At 41.8% G+C, this 8,505-nt stretch overlaps 1 protein-coding gene and 1 long non-coding RNA gene across 2 annotated transcripts in view; both read left to right on the top strand.

The window, feature by feature from the left end:
* The window catches only part of LOC108786050, a 3,575-nt gene extending 565 nt beyond the window's left edge, over positions 1-3,010 (top strand). The window contains exons 2-3 of the long non-coding RNA XR_001941172.1: positions 1,092-1,096; positions 2,926-3,010. This is a non-coding gene — a long non-coding RNA (uncharacterized LOC108786050). The remainder of the gene's footprint in view (positions 1-1,091; positions 1,097-2,925) is intronic.
* The window catches only part of CACNA2D3 (calcium voltage-gated channel auxiliary subunit alpha2delta 3), a 786,579-nt gene that overhangs the window by 775,044 nt on the left and 3,030 nt on the right, over positions 1-8,505 (top strand). The gene's annotated exons all lie outside the window — the stretch shown is intronic.

The raw sequence follows: 8,505 nt of genomic DNA, 5'->3' as shown, positions 1-8,505 counted from the left end.
CATAACCGCATTTCATGGACATTAGTGCTCCTCACAGATTTATTTCTGGCTTTTATGATGGTGTAAAGAGGACCAAATTTTGTGATCAGTTATGTGACTGACTTCTTTTCCAACCATAGAGGTTTCATTGCAGCAGTATGCAGAGAGAACACCATTGGGCACTGCAGGTTCTACAGCACAGCCTGTATTTTATGAATGGCTCATAAAAAGCTGTTGCAGTGTGGAGCATAGCTCTCAACTACTTATTTGGAGGGACTGTCCCTCTTGTGTTAGCAAATCTCCCGGTCCATCATACCTCCTCGAATGTCCCTTTTTTGTGCTCTGGTTTAGAGATGTATAAATTAATGTATAAATGAATCTACTATTTAACTGTCAAAACTATGTTCTTATTTTGCACGCACTTTGCATCTACCCTTCAGATTATAACAGGTCTGCGACTAAAAAGCTGTTTGATTATTTTTATCCAATTTCCATGTATTTTGGTGTGCTGAAAACAAATAAAATATTGAAAAAACTCCTAGACGTCATGATTTGCTACAACATGCAAAATTGTCTTCAAATATATCTTTTTTTTTATATTATGGGTTTTTAACAAAATTTAAAGTCCAAATTACTATTAATTAATTCACATAAGTGCATTTAAGATATAAAATGCCAAAAAACCTTAAAGGGTTCGTCCGAGTTATGTAAAAAAAATAGCACTGTAAATCTGATGGTCAGCAATATATACATAAGCTAAGCAAGTTTTAAATCTGTTCTTCTAATGGTAGAAGGGGTTCATCTTTCCTGAAGAATCCAGTGGGAGGGAGACACAGGGCAGATAGCAGCAGCTCCGGTCAGTGCAGGGGGCGTGGCCAGCACTGTGACGTCTCGTGTACAGACACAGAGCTGCTCTCTCCTGCATGCCACACTGGTGCACGAATCATCATCAGGTTCTTGGTTCTAGGCTGTTCACACTTTTTCATCGCAATTCGTGTTAGCTCGTCATTCTTCAACCGTTATGTTATGGCGAAAGTGTATTCATTCGCCAGACAGTTTCTGTTTCATTTGTGGTGAATATACAGTGTTGAAGCAACAGCAGAATATTACAGACTTTGTGAAAAAAGTATACTTTGGACTAAAAATTGGAGATCAAGATCAAGTTTGGGCGCCTCATAAAGTGTGCAAACGGTGTGTTGAGGACCTCCGAAACTGGTTCAAGGGTAAGAAAAAATATTTCCGTTATGGGATTCCTATGGTATTGCGAGAGCAAAAGAACCATAGTGATGACTGTTACTTTTGTTCATGCGATGTGAAAGGGTTTAATTCCAAATGGAAGCATTCCCTTTCATACCCCAATCTTCACTCATCAATTCGTCCCATCCCCTATAGCACAGATATACCAGTACCCAAGCCCCCTGCAACCTTGGAAGAGATACCTAGCTCTGATGAAGGTGAAGTCATACCTGAACCAGATGACGAATCAAGTTCTGACTTTGAAGATGATACAAGACCAAAATTATTTTCTCAGGAGGAGATGAATGATTTGGTAAGAGACTTGAAGACCGACAAAATCACTGGACCAAGAAGAGTTGGCAGCCGAGGGTGCTAACAGTCGGTGAAAAAAATGTCCTCCGAGAAACTTTGGTACCTTCCCATAAAGTTCTTCTACCACCTCTCCACATAAAATTGGGATTGATGAAGCAATTCATAAAATCACTGTAACGTCCGCAGCGGATCGCAATCACGGCATCTGCGTTCCAGCTTGGAATGCAGCGCCAGGAGGAGAGTCTCTACGGCTCTTCCGGCGCTGCGTGATGTCATGCGTTCCAGCGGAAGTCATAGGCCGTCCGTGCGCTCCAATCGGATGCAACGGCGGCCTATTTAAACACAGTCGGGAGGCTGACATGGCGTTCCACTATTGCGGTTTGGAACCCTGCAGCCCCCCGACGTCTATGTTGACGGAGCCTTGAACGAGACCACCAACACCAAGCTATTGGACTTCCTGGGACCCTATCACCACTCCAGCACTACTCCTCCAGAGGATACCTTCTCACACCCAGCACTGAGCAGACCAGGTCCTACCACCACTACCAGCAGCCACCGGATCTGCCCTACAAAAGCGCAAGTACCCCACTGGGGAATTAAGCATTGTACCACAGCCAATTGACTTTTGCAACCCAGAGACTGCATATTGATTGTTGCTATTAGTTACGGGTAGCATACCCTATATCGAGTGATCTTTAATCAGTTATTACTATTATTTCTACACTGAGGGGCCTATGAAGCAATAGGAGTCCTGCTTTAAACCACTTCCTTAGGAACATACGGCAGATGATGCTATAACCCCTAACTCCCCGTACATTTTGGGAGTGACGCCAGGGGTTAAGCCTGACTAGCCGTATTACCCTTAAAGGAACACTCGTAGAAAGGATGGGTTGCCTTACTGTCCTACCTGAGATCCAGAACCCAGGGGATTAGGGGGTGCGTGACAATCACTTCCAAGAGATGGAGAATGCTTCAAATACTTGGTCATAAAGTTTCCATGCCTGTCGGAGGCAAAATTGAAGGAAGGTGTGTTCGTCGGACCAGACATTAGAAGGCTTATAGTTGATCAAAAGTTTGTCAATACCATGACGGATCCTCAAAAAGAAGGGTGGATTGCATTTAAAGAAGTTGTACATAAATTTTTAGGCAATAACAAAGATCCTCGCTACAAAAAGATCGTCGGAAGGATGCTGAAAGCATTTCAAGCTTTAGGTTGCCTGATGAGTTTGAAAGTGCATTTCCTCCAGTCCCACCTTGACTACTTTCCTGAAAATTTGGGAGCTCTGAGCGAGGAACAAGGTGAACGATTCCACCAAGACATTAAAGAAATGGAAAGGAGATACCAGGGAAAATGGAGCATTACAATGATGGCAGACTACTGCTGGATGCTTCAGAGAGACATTCCAGATGCTACTCACAAGCGTAAATGCAGCAAGAGGAGCCTCACAAGGAAGAAGAATTGAGTTTAGTGTGTGTAGGTGAGTTCATTTCAGTTCAAAAAAGGATTTTCATGAAAATATTGTAATAAAACTTTAATTTTATAAGTCTATTTCCATTTATTTTGAGGTATTGCCTTATTTAACATAGTTACCTAAATTGTCAGGAAACGTGATGTCCTATGACAAAATGGAGGTAATTTTCGGATTCAGGGCACCAAAAAACATAAAGATTACATGGAATAACCAAAACAGCTCTCGAAAAAAATGTTTTTTTTCACATAAAGTAGTCATTAAACATTTTCTAGGAGGTTAAGTGACCATTTATGGGCTTTAATTTGCCACAATTTTTGCCTAAAAAGTCCCCCCATTTCCATTCTTAGAAAGGTGGGAGTTGTGGTGTTAAGTAAGTACTGTGGTGGTGTCCATCAAAGAGGGGGTAATGGTATCCTCACTCTGCGATTGATAGTTCCTTAGAACTGATAATTATAGGAGTGGGGAAAACTATCCCCATACTCAGCTATCACTGCAGATCTATACGTACAAACCCAAAGGGACTGATCGATATTTTCCTGGCATAGTAATCCACAAACATAATGTGGCATCACAGTGTGAAGATACAGCTAATATGAGCATTCTGTCTGCACTGGCAGCTACGATGGAAGTCTGGAACCTTTCATTATACATAGAAATGTGTTATTGGCAGTCAGTAGATGATGTATTGGCGAACGTGTGACGCCCCTGGCCATCTTGCCATCCTGGGTCATTGGCTATGCATAAATCCAGCTCTGGTGCAGATGGATAATGTACTTAGCAACCTTGATCAGTGCAGGTAATATTCAAATGATGAAAATGTTATTATGATGGAACCCAGCTGGCCAAAGCTTGGGCAACATAATACATTGATATATATGTTTTTTTTATGCAAATATAGGAAATACAGTATATTACTCTGTCAATATAACATTGCGTATGTTAAGTCCTTAGCTGAAAATATGGCTTTAAAACACATCTACCACTAAATGCTGCTTGTTGGATGAAACAAGAACATATCCTGTTGAAAACAAATGGATTAATTAGACTCTTGTTTGATAAGAAAAAAAACACTTTGTTAAAGATTTTTCTGTCATTGACATTCATTAAATGTCTGTGTGAAAGGTCAGTAAGATGTTTGAAGCATCTTATCTCCAAACATGTTATTATAATAATTTTATGGATGCAGTCAACAAATACCTTTCAGAAAAGAGGCACTGGTTAATGTCAAATTTTGGCTGAGTAGTCCAAACCATTTTTTTTTTTAAATTGAGTAGTTTGGATTTATTTATAACGTTGTGAGGTATTTTCAAGGCAATTAAAATTGCCTGGAAAAAAAAGAAATTATTTTTCTTTCCCTTGAATGGCCTCTTCTCACCCACATCGAAATCCACAAAACCATACATGCTGCAGCACAGTGATGTCAGCTTGGCTGAGTCGTAGACGGGTATAGTGCGATAACATATAGTCCTTACATCTGTCATATAAATTCACCTATGCATTTTCTTACTAGAAGAGTTTGTCTGAAGAGACCCTAACACAATATATAATCATAGCTGAATAATAAATGGACTGCAGAGATGCTCCTTTGTAAATAGATGTCATGCTGAACCTTTTGAAGCTGATCAAGGGCAAATTGTGTTCAATTTGCTTTTTTCCCAGCCAAAGAGGCTGGAGACTGACAGTCTGAACTTAGAAGTGCTCAGAGCTGAGTGCTTCCAGGTTTATTCTTTACAGGGGAGATCAGCAAGCTCACTGATCTCCTTCCACCCTCCATCCTGCTTTCCATGGAGGTACCAGGCACCCAGGAGGAGGAAGACTTACATTGGCAGCAGCAAAGGGGCTAAAGTGTATCTAAAACCAAGAACAAAAAGGTGATATAGTTCTGGTTACTAATCCTTGGTAAATCCTACTAAAAGGTAAGGTAGTTGCATTTATTTTCTTTTGTATTAGGCCTTTTCCCTTTATTTCTACCTGCTGTTCCTGCCAATAGCACACATTCTGACCTAGGGTAACAACACTCACTTGGAGGTTTAATTTATAAAATGTTTGCAGAGCCGTTCACTCTGCAAATGTCTATGTATATATATATATAGTTTCACACCTCAAAAGATGGAGCTTAGAAATGTTCAATGCTCCTCATCTCCATCTAGTGGTCATAATGAAGTGCAAATCTACAACACAGACATTCACAGTGCAAATTGTTCAGCAAACATTTCTTACGTACACCCCTTAGTGTACAGTGTCTATGGAGAAGTGTTGTCTTCCTAGGACTGGAATCGTAGACTTCAGGACACCTCCCTCTCTCCTCATCTCCATAACATAGGAGCCAAGGGATCTGTAGTTTACAGAGTGTGTGGGACACAAGACAGCACAGGATTTCTGGTAGGATCAACAGGTATTTTAAAACTTTTTTAACATGTATAGCCAGGGCCGGATTTCCCACAAGGCCAACCAAGGCCGGGCCTTGGGGCAGCAGGGGTGTGAAATTCCTATCTCTCGATGCCTGGGACATGCAGTTCCGGGTGCCGGGCAGTAAGTTGTTTTCTACATTTAGCCCTGATTTGGGCAAGCAGAGCTAAATGTACAGCGGGGAATTATATAGCAAAACACTTTGTAGGTTTATATAGCGTCAAAAGTGATGTTTTAGTGCTTTTTCCCATAGTTCTCCTAAGGGTAACAGGAGGACACAAACTAGCGTCCTCCCATCACCCAAAGCTCAGTATACCACGAGCTACAGCTCGCGGTATACTGAGACGCCGCAGCCTGGACGGATCCCGACATTACTGTCGAGATCCACCCAGCTGCGGGATTGACAGCTGGCTCTGCCTATCCAGAGGCAGAGCCAGCTGTGCCCGCTCCCTCCCCCGTTTGTTCCGCCAGTCAGTGCTGGAAGATCGGAGGGGGAATCCCTGCAGGGAGCCGTGAGTGACAGTCACGGCTCTCTGCAGGGAGATGATCGAAAAGTGAGCGAGCGACGGTATGTGTTCGCTCACTTCCCGATCTATTGAGCCAACCTGTGACAGTTTCATTGTCACAGGTTGGCTAGAACTAGAAAATCACTCACCTCATAGTTCTCCTTTAAGCATAAAATAGGTAGTTTCTATGGAATTTTGACCCATAAAGGCACTTGTGATTTTACATACATATATACTCCTCCATCACACTGCACTCATTCACCTCCACTCCCAGCCTGGTTGCTGATGTACAGATGATTGCAAGAAGTTAATATAAAGACAGATTTGGGTTCATATATTAGCTGTAAAAAAAATTATCAATTTTGTAAGTGCAGACTGAGTTCAATTATATGTAAGTATAAACTTTAAGATGTTAATCTAACTTTCAATATTTTATATCTGTAGCTTTTATTTATTTTTTAAATACCTGGTGGTCCTGCACTGAACGTCCTTGCTCAGGAACTTCCTGTTCCTGTGTGATAGTGCTCTGTCCCTTTATTTGTGCTCCTGCATTGTCACCCTGTCACATGGGCTTCTGACTGAGACTACATATGGCCATTTCAGCATGCATGGTCCACTGTTGGCACCACCAGGAAACCCTCCCTGAGAAATGTCATGCAGCTTGAGTACATATATACAGGAAGTGGTTCTAAAGAGGCTTCTGGTAACTAGCAGCACTGTGATGCAAAGAATAAAAATGGTAAAAACAACTATTTTCTTCTACTTTGATTTCTATTATTATTTACCTGTGCTTCTGCTTAACAGCATTCTAAAGTTGCATGGACACCGATTAAAATGATTGCCTATGCCAATGGCTGAAATTGTTGCTTAATTTTTTTATGATTCTGCTTTTCTGTTGGGCAAACAGCTTACGCTTAATCTTTATAAAATAAATGGCTGCTGCGATGTTCTGTGTCTCAGAGTCGGCAGGTACATTTGTTTGTGATTTAAATCTGCTTACCAAGTGCCACTTGAGCCTGCCAAATCAATCTAATAAAACGACTGTGAAAGCTCAAAATTTGCAAATTGCAACGCACAGTGCCAGAAAAATAAGCACACGAGGATTGCTATCACTTATTCAGATTGAAAAGCCTCCGGGCTGGATTTTCCTCTTATTTATTTATTTCGGTAACCTTCTGCATCTAACGCTTGCTTTTTGGCTTCCCGTACAGAATTTGCAGGTGGGTAAAGCAGACATTAATATAAAATACTGAATGCAATCAGCCATTATTGCATTGTTTCCTGTTTATTTATCGAGCAGTGGTTCTTGTCTGAATTACTGGCTTGGAGGAAAAACAATTACTTGTCTTTATAATGTGTATCTTTATAACTGATTTAATGTATTACTTATAGAGTTACTCACAGGTTAAATAATAAAGTGCAAAAAATCATGGAAAATTGTAAATCATGTCATCCAATCACAGAGCAACTTTCATCAGCTTGGAGTATTTAGACTTATATAGGCTAATTGCTATTTGGTTGTATTTACAAGTTCTTATTTCTTTCTATATACGATATTCTATGAGTAGAACATTTGCTATGCTATTGTAAATAGGCAAATATTTCACATATCCATATGTTCAGACTGCCACCCTGCCTGATGAAGCAATCAGTCCTGATCCTCCTAAGTATTTCTCCCCTGCAGAATGTGTTTATTAGTCTTCCTGTGGTTGGTTCTAGGTGCACAGTCGCAGAATAGTCAAACTTCCAGTTGGGTACTGACGAAGGCTGGTCAGCTGACTAGGGTAGGAGGAGAATAGCACAAGCCAATTTCCTTAGAGCAGGGATGATAAAACAACAAATTCCATCATGCATATGCCACTGGGAGTCATGCCTGTGGCTGTCAGGAACTTGCAATGCTTAATAAGATTTGACGTTTCACCACAGCTGGAGGGATGAAGTTTGGCTACCCCTGCCCTAGTGGAACAAGAAGAATAAACCCAGCTATGCTCTCCTCAGGGGTTAGGGGACAGCTTGATGTTTGGCTAGGTGCACCAGACGTCAGATTAGCTAGCAAGGACCCCACTGCCTGAATCCACAAAGTCCTTAGTACGAACTTCCTCCCTACATCATGGCAAGCATTACAGCCATTCATTCAAATGAATGGCCATCAGCAGTAAGGAAGCCAATGGAGATGGGATTAAAGCGATATTAAATCCTCCTTTTTTATATTTGCTATAAGGGTGCCCACCTTTGCCTGAGACTGTTGTTGTTTTTCTTTAAAATCTTTTCATTCCTCTTTTACAAGTGGGTCCCCGCAGCGTTCTTCCCTTCTGCCCCCTGTACAGGTGCCACCATAGTTCTAATGGAGGCACCTGTGCGTGCTCGGGCCCGCAGTGGCTGTGTGTGTCCATAGACACACTCCCCTTCTCTCTTTGATTGATGGCAGAAGGAGCCTACGGCTCCTCTGCTATCAGTATCCTCCGCCTGCAACCAGGAAGTACGGGGAACGGAGGATCACTTTGGGACCGGCGGCGGAAACGAGCGTCGCTGACAGGTAAGTGTTGGGGGGGGGGGGGGGTACTGGGGGAGAAAAAGGTTGTGGGTGGTTT

The sequence above is a fragment of the Nanorana parkeri genome, unplaced genomic scaffold (assembly GCF_000935625.1).
Source record: "Nanorana parkeri isolate BGI_ZX_2015 unplaced genomic scaffold, ASM93562v1 scaffold189, whole genome shotgun sequence".
NCBI lineage: Eukaryota > Metazoa > Chordata > Amphibia > Anura > Dicroglossidae > Nanorana > Nanorana parkeri.
Note: the sequence above shows the minus strand (reverse complement) of the source record. Positions and strands in the feature narration are given on the sequence as shown.